Source organism: Salvia splendens, chromosome 1 (assembly GCF_004379255.2).
Source record: "Salvia splendens isolate huo1 chromosome 1, SspV2, whole genome shotgun sequence".
NCBI lineage: Eukaryota > Viridiplantae > Streptophyta > Magnoliopsida > Lamiales > Lamiaceae > Salvia > Salvia splendens.
In genome coordinates, this window is record NC_056032.1 from 21,435,090 (window position 1) to 21,451,390 (window position 16,301).

At 35.1% G+C, this 16,301-nt stretch overlaps 2 long non-coding RNA genes across 2 annotated transcripts; one reads left to right on the forward strand and one right to left on the reverse strand.

Moving 5' to 3' along the window:
• Positions 1–9,881: 9,881 nt before the first annotated feature.
• LOC121745201 lies at positions 9,882–13,995 on the reverse strand. The gene is made up of 2 exons (XR_006038790.1): positions 13,905–13,995; positions 9,882–13,778 (listed from the first exon to the last, which is right to left on the reverse strand). It is a non-coding gene; the product is annotated as an uncharacterized LOC121745201 (long non-coding RNA).
• On the forward strand, positions 13,954–14,494 carry LOC121745207. The gene is made up of 2 exons (XR_006038791.1): positions 13,954–14,059; positions 14,185–14,494. It is a non-coding gene; the product is annotated as an uncharacterized LOC121745207 (long non-coding RNA).
• Positions 14,495–16,301: the final 1,807 nt, after the last annotated feature.

The following is a 16,301-nucleotide window of genomic DNA, read 5'->3' on the forward strand; positions in this document are numbered from 1 at the left end:
ATCAAGGATACAAATATTTCCTCACAATTGTTGATGATCATTCCAGATTTGTTTGGACCTTTCTGATGCAAAATAAATCTGATGTCCAACCCATTCTCACACAGTTCTTCAATACAGTTCTTACACAGTTCTCTAAAAAAATTAAAGCCATCAGATTTGATAATGCCCCAGAGTTCAATATACCCTCCTTATACACTTCTTTTGGAACCGTTATTCAACATTCTTGCGTTGAAACTCCTCAACAAAATGCCAGAGTTGAAAGGAAACATAAACATCTTCTCAATGTAGCTAGAAGCTTGTTGTTTCAATCACACTTGCCTATTCAATTCTGGGGGGATTGTATCCTTAGTGCATCTTATTTGATAAACAGAACTCCTTCTTCAGTCCTTCCTAATCATCTCACACCCTTTCTGTCATGACCGCCCTTCTAGGGTATAATAAATGCGGCGATCGCGACTTAAACGGACTTAAATGCAACAAGGAAAAATAGGCTAGGGTTTCATCAAAGAGGTTTGACCAAAGTATTTAATGAACAATTAAGTATAAGAAAAGGGGACGCTTTAACAATGAAATCCAATGAAGAAGGACTATCATACTTTAGGTCAAAAAGGCATGGCTTAAAATAATTCAAAACGTAACGTGTTTCAATATTCAAAATGAGAATCCAAAAATATCAGTATCAACTTAACGACAAAACAATCACGTTTTAGCGGAAGCATCCAAGAGAATAGTGAAGTCATGTATGAAGACACGACGCACTTGGAGTTTCAAGACAATAGCATTTTTTTAATTGATTTGCTCAACACTGCCAAGCGATCGTCGCCGCTCAACCTGCATATAGGGAAAACACATGCAGGGCTGAGTACTATAAAGATACTCAGTGGGCTCTTGTCGAAAACATTTTCAATAAAAGTATTATTCATCATGCCATACATAAGTAACCATCAGGGTTTAGCTTTAGAAAAGCCGAGGCACTCAAAATCATTTCTCATAGTAAAAGTCGACTGATCAGTCATTTTCCCATAGACGTTAACCATATCTGCCAATACATGACTTGGAATATGGCCACAAACCAAGTCACTAGACCGACCAGCCCGTACGCTAGCACACGATCTACCATAGGTGTACACTAGTCCAAGTAGGGTTTGCGGCCCTACGAGGACCCGAATTCGATTTAAACAATAATGGCATAAAGTCATATCAGATAGGCACGTTAAAATCAAACAAGGCACGATAAACACAGTTTCATTCTCATCGATAAAACATTTAGGACATCGTCCTTATTTAAAAGAAAGCCCACCTCGACTGCTTAGATTTCAAGTATCTCCTTTCTCTTGCTGTCACGCTGAGAGCGCGAGTTATCACCTTTGAATTATGAGTATCACAATCAGTCCCAAATACCGACTCAAAATCATGCATGTCCTCAACGTTCCCCTTTTCCCATCGATTCGTTTTGTCAACATGAGGAAACACACCATAGCATGTATCAATGCACAACACATCACTACATCATCGAATTGGTTTCTTAACACATATGCATCATGTATATCATTCAAAACTTAATCGTCAAGATCATTTGATCGTGGTAGGAATCTGGCACAGCGCAAGCGTTTTGTAAAAATCGTTAAGAATTTCATCCGACCTCCGTTGGGGCTAAAATTTTACCACAATGCAGTAAACACATCAAATACCATCCAGTTAAAATTTCACATCAAAATAACCTTTTTAGGTCCGATCAAATAAAAACGAAACCCACTGGTCGAGAAAACAATTTCTGGTAGAACTGCGCAGTCGATTTCAAAAATTCACTAAAATTTCATCTTTCGTCTAAAGTTTACTCACAAAAAAGAATCGAACAAAAAGGAGTTCGTTTGGTCGGTCAAACACCCTTCGAAATCTACTTTCCGAACACTACAAATTTCAGGCTTCACAATTCCGAATTAGGGTTTACCAAATATTCATCCCAACACATATATTCATGCTTCAGCAAGATCTCACAATTGTGTTCTCACATATTCACATAGCATTCAACATAAATCATCAACAAGATAAATCATATACAACCATAACGCATAAACATATCTTTTCTCATGAAATCATCAATCCCACCCGATTAATTTCTTAGACCTACGATCCTACACTCATTATGCATGAGGGAATCAAAATCAATTTTTGAATGGAGAGGATGAGGAAAAGAAGTTCAATTGTACCTTTCTTGATTGAAACGATCGGTAGAAACAAAGTATGAATCTTGATTCTTCAACAAATTCTTGGCAAAAATGAAGAGGTCCTGAGTGGAATAGAAAAACAAGTAGAAGAGGAGTGGAGAGGAGAAAGTGGCGTGTGGGATGTGAGGGGGGGGCGTGTAGTTGTAGGTTTAGGGTTTTCTCCCCCTCATATGTAAAGAGTTGAAATAAAATCTCAATTAATTACATGAAGATTTGGAGGAGATTTGATGGGGGGAATTAACGTGATTCTTGGGGAGGAATAAGGGGGATTTCAAAAATTATAGGCTATTTAATTAGCCTATGATTTAATTTGGTATTTCACGGAGTAGAATAAAATAATACGGAGCAGAAAAATTAATAATAATCCTCCCAAGATATAGGGAAATAGACGTGTATTAAGTTCCTCCCACAAGGAATAAACTTCAAATCTTTAATTGAATAAGGTAAGGCAAGATTTGCTAGAATATTTCAATTCACTCATGGAAAGAAATAGATAAGGGATAAAAATAAATAATTTCCTCCTCCCATAATTAGGAAAATTTCGAAATCTCCCTTGGACTAAGCATAGGGATCGATTTTTCTCATGAAGAAATAAGGTAATTGGATTTTGGATTTAATTTGGATAATTATCCCAAACAAATAATTAAATCCAAGAAAATAGAATTCCTCTCCAATATTTAATAGTGGTTGAAGATTCTAAATAAAATGGCCAAGATAATTATTGATGATCCTATTTAATCTCACTCACCCTTAGAAAAAAAAATAATTCACCGCAATATATTTCACCCCGCATCAAATATTCAAATAGACATGTCATAAATTCAACGAAGTTGACTCGGGCAACCTAAAATCACAATCACAACCAAAATTAGGTCACCAAGGAAAATCACATAACCATTCGTCATTTAATTCACGATATTATGAAATAAATGCAATCGTCTTAGGGTTCGAAAATTAGGGTTCAAAAAGTGGGGCGTTACACTTTCAGATGCTATTTGGAAAATCCCCCTCATACACTCATTTGAGAGTAATCGGCTGTCTCTGCTATGCTTCTACATTGCATAGAGGCAGAGACAAGTTTTCTCCCCGAGCAACTAAATGTGTCTTTCTTGGATACCCAACTGGTTTCAGGGGATATAAACTCCTAAATCTTGACAACATGCAAGAGATAATCACAAGACATGTAGTCTTCCATGAAGACACTTTTCCTCTAGCTCATCTTCCATCTTCAAACTTCCCTGACTCTCATCTGCAAACCATCGGTCCTTCCCCTCCCTCCATCAATACTGATATATCTTCACCCACACACTCATCCCCTCCAGATCCTATAACTTATTCTCCCCATAATCCTTCTGCTCCAACTGTAACAAAATCTGGCAGACAAACTAAATCTCCATCTCACTTAACTGATTACATTTGTAATTCTATTGCATCATCTTCCATCTATCCCATCTCAGCTCACTTCAGTTTGTCCAAGCTTTCTCCTGAATACCTTAAATAAATCATCATAATGTCTGCTATCTTTGAGCCTCACACATATACACAAGCCTCTGAAATTAAAGAGTGGCAGTTGGCAATGCAAGAAGAGTTATCAGCATTGATCAGAAATAATACTTGGTACATCATTGTGCTGCCACCAGGGAAAATTCCCATTGATTGCAAGTGGATCTACAAGGTTAAATATTATGCAGATGCCACTGTGGAGAGATACAAAGCTAGGCTTGTAGCCAAGGGTTTCACTCAACTTGAGGGTGTTGATTTCCTAGACACTTTTTCACCAGTTGCCAACTCACAACTGTGAAAATGTTGCTTGCTTTAGCTGCTATTTATGGCTGGTCACTTAGCCATTTGGATGTCAACAATGCTTTCCTCTATGGTGATCTAGAAGAAGAGATTTACATGACTATACTACCAAGCCTTGATTTTGGCATACTTGTTGTTGAAGGGGCCACTCCTAACTCAACATTAGTCTGTAGATTAAAGAAATCTTTATATGGACTCAAGCAAGCCTCTAGGCAGTGGTATCTCAAGCTGTCAGAAGTTCTAAAAGAGTTTGGACTACATTAATCAACCTCTGATTATTCCTTCTTCTACAAAAATGATGCAGCAGGTTTCTTCGGTATAGTAATCTATGTGGGTGATATTTTGGTGGCAACCTCAGATCCACAAATGACTGAAGATTTCAAGGACTTTCTTTCAAAGCACTTCAAGTTCAGGGATTTGGGAGTGCCAAAATACTTTCTTGGCATTGAGATTGCAAGAAACAAAAAGGGAATCCAGATATCACAAAGAAAATATGCTATGGATTTGATTAATGATGCAGGGCTTCGGGCTGCAAACCCTCAACAACACCTATGGATCCCATGAAGAAATTACAACTAGAGTCTGGTCCTTTGCTAGAAGATTGATTGGAAGACTTCTATATCTGTGCATTACTAGACCGGATATTACTTATGTTGTGCACAAATTGAGCCAATATGTTTCAAAACCATGCATAGATCACTGGCACGCAGCTGAGAAAGTTCTGAAATATCTGAAAAGAACCCCAGGTCATGGACTATTCTTTTCTAGCTGTAGCAAGCCTATGTTGAGTATATTTTCATATGCAGATTGGGCGGCATGCCCGGATACAAGGAAGTCTATGACTGGATATTATTTATTCCTTGGTAATTCTCTAGTCTCATGGAAAGCCAAGATGCAAAATACAATTTCTAGATCATCGGCTGAAGCAGAGTATCGAGCCATGGCACAGGCAACTTGTGAAGTTGTGTGGGCTAGAACTTTGCTTGAGGAATTTGGAGTGAAGACATAAAGAATAGTGCCTCTGTATTGTGATAATCAATCGACCATATACATATGCTCTAATCTAGTTTTTCATGAAAGAACGAAGCATATATAGATCGATTGTCACACGGTTAGAGAGAAATTCTTACAAGGCATTGTTAAACCATTGCATGTCAGGAATAATCTCCAAATTGCATATATCTTCACCAAACCCTTGGGAGAAACGGGCTTTCAATCTATACTAGACAAGATGAACTTCAATAGCTTGTATAGTCCATCTTGATGGGGCATGTTGAAGATAGCAAGACACACACAATGAAGAAGAGCTCGCGTGTATGGAAGAGGAGTTGAGAGCTCGCATGCATGAAAATATCTACGTGTTCAGCTGTAACACAGCTGGCGTCTAGTCACTGCTTAGTCAGCCATGAGTCAGCAATATGTAAGTTACAAGTTAGTTAGTAATTAGTTAAAATGTTGGTTAGCTTAGTCTATAAATAGCTCGACTTCTTCGCTTTGTAAACGCAAGTTTTGTGTAATCAATAAAGATCTCTTTTCTCCATATTTTATGTTACATTTCTGGTTCATTAGTTTCTACAATTTGATATACTGTTGCATTGGCCTTATCTCATTTTGTCTTCTTCATCCGTCAAATGTTTCATTCAAATTAATAATCACAAGTGATTTGCAACCAAAGAGAAAAGTGGCAATTACTAATGTATAAATATATATAAAAAGACATAAGATTAAAATCTTCAACAACAACAAATACATTAATAAAATTATTAATAAATAGAGTGCATAATTTTAGGGGGTGAATTTTGTTAGGTTTAGAATACTGAAAAACATGTTTCGAGCGAGTTTAAGCATGTTTCAATCGAGTTCGCGCGAATAGAATCTTACTTGTATACGGAAAACTCTACAATCCACTTTTAACCCAATTTAGTATTATTTGAGCAGTTTGCCCGAATAGAATCAGTATATTATTACATTGTGTTTGCTTGTGCGTTTATAAGATGTTTTATAAATATTTAAATGCATAAGAAGTAAACAAAGCCTAAGTCTTTTGCTTAGTAGACTGGTTGTGGACCGCGTCCAATTTAAGGTAACTACAGTCGGTTCTATGTAATGCTTTGCAAAAGAAAAAGAAGAATTTCACAACCTAGATAGGCTTTGGCTACCTATCGCGAAAGGTTGCAATGTCAGTCCAATTATTTCTAAGCCTTATTGAAATAAGATGACGTTGGTGTGGTATAACACTGAATGGATCTAACAGCAAGACGTGTCTTTATGCTATCTACTGAAAGACTAGGTCTTGATAAATATATATTTCTTAATCAATGTACGTTAACATTGAGCATACGATATTGAGTATCTACTACTTTGACTTACCAAAGGTGCGGGTTTTTCGTCACCCAACGATCCAGGTATATTGGGTAGTGGTGATCATTATCTAGCGGTGCTAGGATTGCTATTATGTTGAATCGTGCGCGAGGTGAGTCTCGTTTGATAATGTCCTCAAGAGGAGCTTGAACAAGGTTTTATTATTCGGAAACTGGCCAGTTGGAATTTAATTATTCCATGAATAATAAATAAGTGTTTCTTGCTAAGTCCACTCTTAGAATTAATAAGATGTTAATTAATTAATGGACATTTATATCTTAAGCGTGGGAAATAAATAATAAACAAAATGAAAACCCGGATTACTTGTAATTTCGGATTTGGATGGGAAGTTCAATATTACTTCTGTAGTGGTTGCTCGTAATATTCCAATGTAAGCTTGTATTAAATTGTGGGTTCAATTTAATTAGTAAAAAGCTAATTGGGGGAGCTCATATCCGAAACCTTCCATAGATCCCTGACTGGGCCCAATATGAACTATTATAAATAGGAGAATAAAAGAGACAGAAAATATAATTAATGATGATGAAAATTTCACCCACTCCTATTCTAAGAGAAGGACGAAAATTTCTCTCTCTTCCTCCATGAGGAATTTATGTCTTCTTTATTCGAGTCCTACTATTTCGATGAGATCAGCCCACACTGATTTCGGAATACAGTTCGGGACACCAGTCAGAAGATCTGTGGTCTAGTATTGAAGATCATCGTAGAGAAGGCGCGAGCAATCGACGATTCTTTGGAGAATCAAATCGGTAACTCTAAACCGTAGAATTCATGTTTAGGATTTACATTCTATGAGCATGAATTATTTGCATTCTAGCATGCAATTCTGCGTTAACATGTGAATAGATTAATTCCATAATCTGTCAAATAGATCCTACGTCTGATTTATTTATTTTGTATAAGTCTTCCGTTGTGCAAGGGGCTCCAAACCACAACAAATTTAATTTAGCAAAAAATGAAAAAAAAATATATTGTATATCAATATACTTAAGAAAAAAATAATTTACAATCATAAAACAACTTAGAGAGCGGATTTTAGGTGCAAAACAAACTTTAATAATAGACAAAAGGAAAAAAAACATGCAAAATGACTTCATATTAAAGTTATTGTTGAAAAGTAATGGAAAAAGGCAGCTACTAGAGTGGAAAAAAAAGAAGCTAGTAGATATTTATAGTCCAAAAAATATAATCATAGAAGCCTCTTCCAAAACTTTTCACTTCCTCCACTAATGAGTTTTATAATTAAATAAAACTTTTTAATTTCCTCCATATTAGAACCCCATAAATGGGCAGTTTTATATCTTAACACAATACTCCCTAAGTCCCTTAGTAAAAAGACATTCCTTTCGGTACGAGATTTCAGAATATGAGGTTTTATATACTCCATCCGTCTCTAAAAATAGATAACATTTAAAATAACACGAGTTTTAATGCATAAATGGTAAAGTAAGAGAGATATAAAAAAAATATTCGAGTGTTCTTCGTGCAGAATGAGAACCCACCTCATTATAGAGAAAAATGTTTCCTTAAATAGAATTGGTCTATTTTTAAGAGGCATCCAAAAATGGTAAATGTAATACTCCCTCCGTCCCAAAGAAGACAATACACTTGGGAGATGACATGAGATTTTAGAAGATATTGTTTCGTGTGTTAAGTGGTGAGAGAAAATATAATTTTATAATTGATGTGAGAGGAAACTTTTTCCAAAAGAAGAAATATGACACCTTTAATGGGACAGACTAAAAAGGAAAGTGTGACATCTACCTTGGGACGGAGGAAGTAAGTTTTATTGTCTGCCTAATTATATATTGTAATCCACATTTCCACTTTACTTAATAAATGTGACATCTTTTGTGGGACAAACTAAAAAAGGAAAGTGTGACATCTACTATGGGACGGAGGGAGTATGTTTTTAAGGGACGGAGAGAGTATTAGTTAAGCGAAAGAGAATAAAGTAAGAGATGGAATAAAGTACAAAGAAAAAAGTAAGAATGAGAATACCAAAATAGGAAATGACTCATTTAACTTGGGACATCCCAAAAAAAAATATGTATCACTTAGCAAGGGATATAGGGAGTATGTTATTATTAAATTTCAACTTCAGCGATTGTACTTCAAGTAACGCTCAATATCATTAAATTTCAACTTCGGCGATTGTACTTCAAGTAACGCTCCATATCTTACAAGTTACTCCCTCCGTCCGTGAAATGTTGTCCAGTTTTGTCATTTTGGTCCGTCCATGAAAAGTTGTCCACTTTGCTTTTTTCTATTTTTGGTAAATGGATCATAATATCCACTAACTCTTTACACTCACATTCTTTTATAAAACTAATATATAAATGTATGACCTTCGTTCCACTAACTTGTTCAACTCATTTTTCTTCACATTTCTTAAAATCCATGTCGAGTCAAACTTGGACAATATTTCATGGACGGAGGGAGTACAATTTACTTTACACAAATTTTGGATATTAAATGCATAATAAAGCTAGACGATCCATTATTTACATATTATACTATTATATGTATAAAATTTTTTGAAAATTAAATGGGAGCAATTTCGGCCATTGAAGCACCATCTCACAAATTTTCAGTTACTTTACTACGATAAATATTGATACAAAATAAACGGTTAAAAAGAATTTGCATTCAAATTTGACATAAAAAATAATAACATGACATTATATGAATTAAAATAATTATGCTCAAAACTTGTAAATATTCAAAAATTAACCCAAAACTCACAAATATTCAAATTTATGTGCATAATATAACTGAGAACTCCGTGAACATCTTTCTAGTCTTCACTTTCATCATTTTCGTTTATCGTTGCGGCTTGCTCAAGTTAAATCATCAAATTGATCCAGCCGGCCTATGCTTGCCTTTTACCTGCAAAATGTCGGTGAAAGGATCCACTGAAAACTCAGGCTGATCAACTCGACTTAGATTCAACTTGAGTGAGATGAACCGAATATCTAAAAAAAATGCGTTCTCAAAACCTTAACACACAACACTATTAACTAGTATAGGGAAGTAAGGATAGATCCCACAGAGATGATGCGTTTGAGATTTGTTGTTGGACACGGAATGGGAATGGTTGCGGCCACACTTTCTAGGGGGTGGGTTAAGTTAACTACTTGACTTGAGAAACTAAACTAATTAAACTGATCAACTTACTAGACGAAACTAAAACTACTTGATCAACTCAGCTAAACTTTCCATAAACGGACAAAAAGCATAAACGGGGGATTGTCAGTCTGTAATAACCTCTCTTTTAAAACGCCCTTTTTAGTAGTGTTTTTGTCGAATTAGAGATTTACCACTCTCTTATCTCGTTATTTCGAATAGGACTTGTCGCCTTTTAGCTTAATGTAACCGAGTTCGCAAAACCAAAAGAGTAAGAGATAAGCAAATAAACTAAAATAATTTATGTTATGTAAATAAAAATATATATATATAAGACAAACATAGAGAAGGGAGAACGATGGTATTTTTATTCCGAACTACGAGTGCTCGAGAACAATATATATTAACTTCTATAAATGATTCACGTGTTATTTGAGAATGGAAAGAAGAACTTGTAAAGGCACTATTCTATTACAATTTTAGGATTGTTAAATATTGGTCCTGCGTCCTTCGAGCCCAAGGAAAAATCACACGCTCTACGGGCCGAGCTGAACGGGCCACGGCCGAGAGCAGCCGGCCAGACCCCTGTTATACCCCAGCAATGACAGCCAACCTCCTTTCCACACCTACAAATCAAGACAATTCTCTTAATTGCCAACCTCCTTTGTTGTACACCTGCAAAATCACCACTAAGGATTTCAGTTAAAGTGGCTGCAAAAATCAAGAAAAAGGGGATATGCTACAGGAAGAAGACAAGGAAATACAGCAGCCCAATTAAAGGCTCACGAGTACACACTCTTCCCCTATAAAGACCCTTCCACACTCATCAAATTCCCCTCCCACTCATTTCGAAAATTCTGCCACATAACTAACTTGAAGCGTAGGGTTTGAGTGAGTGAAGGAGAGCTTCCAACAGATTCTTGCACAGAGGCAGCCCCTGTCCACATAGCTAACAAGCCTTTCTTTCTTTCCATAAGTATTCTTTGGTGCTCAAAACTCAACTCACTCTCTTCCTAACTTATCAAAAGGGGAAACCGACAACGCAAGCGAAAGGGCTGCGAGTCTTAAGATCAGCAGCCGTTTCAAGAGGTAAAACACCTCCAACCTCCTAATGAAATGTTCATGTAGTAACTAAAACCGCAAGCATGCTCTTATTTTCAATTTTGAGTTAGAAAAACAAAAAGAAAATTTTGGAAACTAAAATTCGAGCCACTGCCACTTTCAAACACCTCAATGAGCAAGACATGAGATAGCAACTAGAATGATACTATAACACCCCTTACCGGGTAGGTAAACCCACCGAATAAGTGATGTCACGTTTCAGTATCGAAAACCCGTGCTGAAGTTTTCCTTTTTCTTTTTAGCTTAAAAGAACAATTAAAATCTATTACATTTTTTTAAAAAATTAATATTTATCCAGCGGAAGATTAAAGATTTAACTAATACACAACATGTCACGACCACTAAACCAAGTTGACCACCAGTGACCCGTCAAAGATGTGCAAAGCTGCTCAACACCACTGACAGAATATCAACTCTAACCTGCAGGGGGGAAAAAGAAGAGGGAGTGAGCTCGAAAGCCCAGTAGCAATATCCAAACTACAGAATCCAACCCTTTCAGCTAAGACAATAGTAACTATAATAACTATATTATTTCATTTTTAATCATTTACTTGTTTTTATTTCAGTTTCACAGATTTCCAAAATTTCTAACAATCTCATTATATCAAACTTATTTGTACTTTCGTCATACAACTTTTCCATATTTCTTACTTATGTCTCTTCAGATATTTCATTCTTAATATCATTTCCTTATCATCTTGATTTATTATTACAAAATATATATATATATATATATATATATATATATATATATTCCAAATTCTCATAATTTCCACGCCAGAGCATACTTGTTCAGCACACATATTCATCATATCTTTCTTGTCAAATATGTCTTATGGTCTCTTGATAACAGACTCACTTATTTCTTCCTAAAATACGAATAGAATGTCATGCCCTTTGGGTTAAAGAATTCCACTTCAGAATTTCAAAAGGTCATGAATGATATCATGAATCCTCATAGTCAATTTAGTATTGTCTATATTGATGATATTTTAATTTTCTCCCAAGATATTGATCAACATATCAAACATTTAGACATTTTCCTAAAAACCATAGAAAAGAATGGATTAGCTATGTCTACCCCAAATTAAAACTGTTTCAAACCAATTTTAGATTTTTAGGACATGAAATTAGCAAAGGAACTTTCAAACCTATCAGTAGGTCGATATCTTTCATAGACAAATTCCCCGATGAAATCAGAGATAAAAATCAATTACAAAGATTTCTAGGATCTCTGAATTACATTTCAGACTTCTTTCCTAACCTTAGAGAAACGTGCAACCTTCTTTATCAAAGGCTTAAGAAAAACCCTCCTAATTGGACAGAAGAACACACTAATATTGTCAAAACCATAAACAACAAGTTAAAACTCTCCCTTGCTTAGGCATCCCTAATCCAGAAGCCTTTATGATTATAGAAACAGATGTCTCAAATCTAGGGTACGGAGGAATTTTAAAACAAAAAATTGATTCAAAAGAACAATTGGTTAGGTATCACTCTGGAATCTGGAATAATGCACAAATGAATTATTCCGTTATTAAAAAGGAAATTTTATCCATTGTTTTATGTATCTCAAAATTTCAAGATGACCTCTATAATAAAAAAAAATTATTCAGAATAGATTGTAAATCAGCAAAAGAAGTTCTTACAAAAGATGTTCAAAATATTATTTCAAAGCAAATATTTGCCAGATGGCAAGCTATTCTTTCTGTTTTTGATTTTGAAATTGAATTTATAAAAGGAGAAAATAATTCTCTACCTGATTTTCTAACCAGAGAATTTTTAAAAGGAAACAGTGATGGTATCTAGAAAAAAGAAGATACAAAGTGCTAAAGACTATGAAGTTTTTTCATCAAAGCTCACCTCAAATGCCCTTGTTTCATCCTCAACTCCAGTCACTCCTCAAAAAACCAATCAAATTATCCCAAACCGATTCTCTCCAATTCAAAATTTACCAGAAATTCCTTATAACACAATTCTTGCTTCAAACCTACCAAAACCCACTAATATCCAGATCTCAAACACTCCTGAAGTCTACAAATATACTGCCAAAGAATGGCATGATGATTGTGGAATGACCACTTTTTCTGAATATCCAGCAAATCTTTCTCAAAAAGATTTTATCAGAAATAACTTTCCAAAAATCCTTCCCAACTTTGGGAATCTGATGATCATTCGAAAGATCAAAAGTATAATGAGTTCATTCTAGTGGATTCAGACTCCTTGGATTTTTGCATGGGATTTCAATTTTGAGAAAATTTATCCAGGCCCTACCCCTTATTCTTTGACAAGGGTCTATAAAGTCAAATGGTGGGCAAGGTTCCAAGATCATACTGGAGCCGAACCAGTTGTTAGACATTTTCTAACCACATGAGAAAAGGTAGTTTATCAAAAAAATGGAAATGGAAAAGAAAAGACTGAAGCAACCCAAAAAGCCAGCAGCTCAAAACCAAAAATGGATACTTATATGAATGATTTACGAGAAAATATCAAGAAAGAATTCTTTGAGTATCTTGCACAAAAGTCTGCCTCTTCAAAATCAAGATCTGAAGAATCCGTCTCCTCAGACCCTATTGGGGGACAAGACCCTTATGATTTTTGATGACAGGGTTTTTCAGGAAGACAGAGATGAAGGCTTATTTAAAGCATATCATAAACGAGATAAGAGAAGAAACCACTCAAGTTGATTTTCTTCTTGATTTTGCTCAAAAAATCATTAATACTCCAGGAGAAGCTGATCTTCCTTATGTCAAGTGGACGTTGGCTGGAATTGAAAAAAGAAATGATAGAATCAAAAGAATGAAAAGAATTCTCAAAATTATTCTTATTATCACTGCAGCTTGACATGTCTATTTGTTTCAAGAAATCTTGCAGCTTCAGACTTACAGAATTAAAAGTTAAGATCAAAGAATTAAGAAGGCTTATTAGATGTCTCCAAATCTTTGGAAAAATTCAAAAGTCATCAGGAGCTTATTCCATTAATCCAAAAATTCAAAGGATTATTGAAATAAAAAATGTTACTATTGGTCAACTTCAAAAGGAAGCACATCAAATTCATCTTATCCTCTCAGCATGATAATGATCAAGGACATGGCTTTCCACAAACAAAGTTCCAGCCTGCAAATTCAAAAAGTTGTTTACTTTACAGTTGTTTTCCATCATGTAATTAACAACTGTCTTAGATAGTGCTTAAAAGCGTCATCGCTTATGTAATAAGTTGTACTTTCAAACGTCACGGCTTACCTCAGTAGCTAGGGATGTTGGCTATTTATCTGAAAGATAGGCAATATAAAAAGTAAAGTGAGCAGTGATCTAAAAATTCAAGAGAGCAGTGATCATCAGTGTGCTCTACTCCATTTGAAAAGAGCAATAAATAGCCAACATCGCTGGCTACTGAGGTAAGCCGTGACGTTTGAAAGTACAACTTATTACATAAGCGATGATGCTTTTGAGCACTATCTAAGACAATTGTTAATTACATGATGGAAAACAACTGTAAAGTAAACAACTTTTGAATTTGCAGGCTGGAACTTTGTTGGTGGAAAGCCACGTCCTTGATCATTATCATGCTGAGAGGATAAGATGAATTTGATGTGCTTCCTTTTGAAGTTGACCAATAGTAACCTTTTTTATTTCAATAATCCTTAGAATTTTTGGATTAATGGAATAAGCTCCTGATGCCTCTTGAATTTTTCTAAAGATTTGGAGACATCTAATAAGTCTTCTTAATTCTGTAAGTCTGAAGCTGCAAGATTTCTTGAAAGAAATAGACATGTCAAGCAGCAGTGACAATAAGGATAATTTTGAGAATTCTTTTCATTCTTTTGATTCTATCATTTCTTCTTTCAATTCCAGCCAACGTCCACTTGACATAAGGAAGATCAGCTTCTACTGGAGTATTAATGATTTTTTGAGCAAAATCAAGAAGAAAATCGACTTGAGTGGTTTCTTCTCTTATCTCGTTTATGATATGCTTTAAATAAGCCTTCGTCTCTGTCTTCCTGAAAAACTCTGTCATCAAAAATCATAAAGGTCTTGTCCCCCAATAGGGTCTGAGGAGACGGATTCTTCAGATCTTGATTTTGAAGAGGCAGACTTTTGTGCAAGATACTCAAAGAATTCTTTCTTGATATTTTCTGGTAAATCATTCATATAAGTATCCATTTTTTTGGTTTTGAGCTGCTGGCTTTTTGGGTTGCTTCAGTCTTTTCTTTTCCATTTACTTTTTTTTATAAACCACCTTTTCTCCTGTGGTTAGAAAATGTCTAACAGCTGCTTCGGCTCCAATATAATCTTGGAACCTTGCCCACCATTTGACTTTATAGACCCTTGTCAAAGAATAAGGGGTAGGGTCTGGATAAATTTTCTCAAAATTGAAATCCCATGTAAAAATCCAAGGAATCTTGAATTCAGCGTGGAAGATGATAAACTTTTGATAATTTTTTAGGGTTGAAAACTCTGCGAAAACATTAAAACCTTTTTGAACTTGAAGAGGAAGGATTTGGATAGAAGATCCCATTTTTCTCCACCAATCAACAAACCAGACTGGGGGTTGTTTATCACAGTTGAAGCGGAAAGTAATGAACCAAGAGTGGTTGAAAGGTCTTAACAAGAAAGCTCTAAACCAGACATTCTTATAATCAATGTAATTATATCCCTGAGCTGGGTGGTTAACTGGGAACATTTTGAATTCATTTTGACCCCGAAAGTGGTTAAAGTATGTACTCTTTTGATAACACATTTTGAATATTCAACTTCTTTATATCTATTGTAATTATGAGTTATTTCAACGGAGTCTGAATCCACTAGAATGAACTCATAATACTTTTGATCTTTCGAACGATCATCAGATTCCCAAAGTTGGGAAGGATTTGGAAAGTGATTTTTGATAAAATCTTTTTGAGAAAGATTTGCTGGATATTCAGAAAAAGTGGTCATTCCACAATCACCATGTCATTCTTTGGCAGTATATTTGTAGACTTCAGGAGTGTTTGGGATCTGGATATTAGTGGGTTTTGGTAGGTTTGAAGCAAGAACTGTGTTATAAGGAATTTCTGGTAAATTTTGAATTGGAGAGAATGAGTTTAGGATAATTTGATTGGTTTTTAGAGGAGTGACTGGAGTTGAGGATGAAACAAGGGCATTTGAGGTGAGCTTTGACGAAAAAACTTCATAGTTTTTAGCACTTTGTATCTTCTTTTTTCTAGAGTCCATCACTGTTTCCTTGTAAAAATTCTATGGTTAGAAAATCAGGTAGCGAATTATTTTCTCCTTTTATAATTTCAATTTCAAAGTCGAAAATAGAAAGAATAGCTTGCCATCTGGCAAATATTTGCTTTGAAACAATATTTTAAACATCTTTTGTAAGAACTTCTTTTGTTGATTTATAATCTATTCCGAGTAAAAAAAAATTATTATAGAGGTCATCTTGAAATTTTGAGATACATAAAACAATGGATAAAATTTCTTTTTTAATAACGGAATAATTCATCTGTGCATTATTCCAGATTCCAGAGTGATACCTAACCAATTGTTCTTTTGAATCAATTTTTTGTTTTAAAATTCCTCCGTGCTCTAGATTTGAGGCATCTGTTTCTATAATCATAAAAGCTTCTGGATTAGGGATGCCTAAGCAAGGGA